General features: G+C 44.9%; 1 pseudogene; it reads right to left on the bottom strand.

Annotated features, from left to right (window-relative positions):
- Positions 1–834: 834 nt before the first annotated feature.
- Positions 835–956, bottom strand: LOC115032457 (annotated as a pseudogene).
- Between the last annotated feature and the right edge of the window lie 467 nt (positions 957–1,423).

Genomic DNA, 1,423 nt, shown 5'->3' on the forward strand with positions numbered 1-1,423 from the left:
GTTTGAAACATTTTGTTTTGAAATAACAATGTTTTGGATGTTTAAAAATACTGCATAGAGCAGACACTGTGGCTGTGTTTCTTTGCCTTTGAAATGTGCGCCGCATTGTAAAGCTGGCTATTTTCAGGGCCTTGAGCATTTCATGGCCTATACTTACCTGATTGTACACGGGAATCTACTCAGTGAATTTCTATGATGTTAGCAGCACTCAGCATCCACGGGCATCATGGTGTGGGCACATCGGGTGCACAGCAATTGATTGATGATTGATGGGATATGAATGTTTCTTCCCACTTGTTATATTACTTCCTCTCCCTCCCTCTTTTTTCTCCCTCTCTCCCTTATTTTTAATATTTATTTTATTTTATGAGTATGAATGCTTTGCCTGCATTATGCATATGTAATGTGGTTTCTGCCTGGTGCTCTGTGGGTTCAGAAGAGGTCATTGGATACCCTGGGACTGGATTTAGCTAATGGTGAGCCAACATGTGGGTGCCTGGGATTGAATCCTGGTTCTCAGCAAGAGCAACAGGTTCTCTTAGCCACTGAGCCGTCTCTCCGGCCCCTCTGCTTTCTTTCTTGAGACAGGGTCTGATGTAAACTAGGCTGGCCTTGAGGTTATAGCTGTCTCCTGAGTGCTCGGACTATAGATATGTGTTTTATATACCTGCTTTATGCAGTGATAGGAATCAACAAGGGCTTCAGCTGTAACAGCAAGTACTCTATCAGCTGAGCTGCAGTCATAGCTGTTAACTGTTACTTCCAAGGTTTGACCTGTGCTTTGTCCATGGACTGAATACTGTCCTAGCCCCTTGCAGGCTGCAGCACTTGGGAGAGTGGGTCCCAGCCTTGACTGGGCAGCTAGGATGAACAAAAGACTGCCATCTGCTCTGCCCCTGACTGATATAAGAACAATACAACCAACTAGGTGTCTCTTTGCCCATTGCCAGGAGGTAAGGCGTTGATTTTATTTTTAGATTTAAAACCAGGCAAAGCCACTAAGCCAGGACGAGTGAGACCCAGTAGTCTGGTGCTTAAGCGCTAGGCATTTCTGCACAGTCTGTTCTGTGCAGAGCGACTCCTGGTACAGAGTTGGTTTGAAAAGTGGTTCGTACGTAGTTCACGTCCCGACCCCCCTGCAGCATCGCGGTGTTTGTTCTACCTTCTCTGTGAACGCCCTTCCAGGCTTGTCCTGGGTCCCTCCTTATCATCCAGCTCTCAGCCCTAGGGAAGCTTTGCTTCATTTAAATTTAATTTATTTTTTGAGGATTTAATACATACATGCAATTCATTTTGCACATAGCCACTCCCACCCTCCCTCCTGCTTCAGCTACTTCCAGACCCTCTCCGGAAACTTCCCTTATAACCTTGTGTGGTTTTTTTTTTTTTTTTCCTATTTTAATAACACATTGAGTCCAATTAC

This window comes from Mus caroli, chromosome 1 (genome assembly GCF_900094665.2).
Source record: "Mus caroli chromosome 1, CAROLI_EIJ_v1.1, whole genome shotgun sequence".
In the NCBI taxonomy this organism is placed as follows: Eukaryota; Metazoa; Chordata; class Mammalia; order Rodentia; family Muridae; genus Mus; species Mus caroli.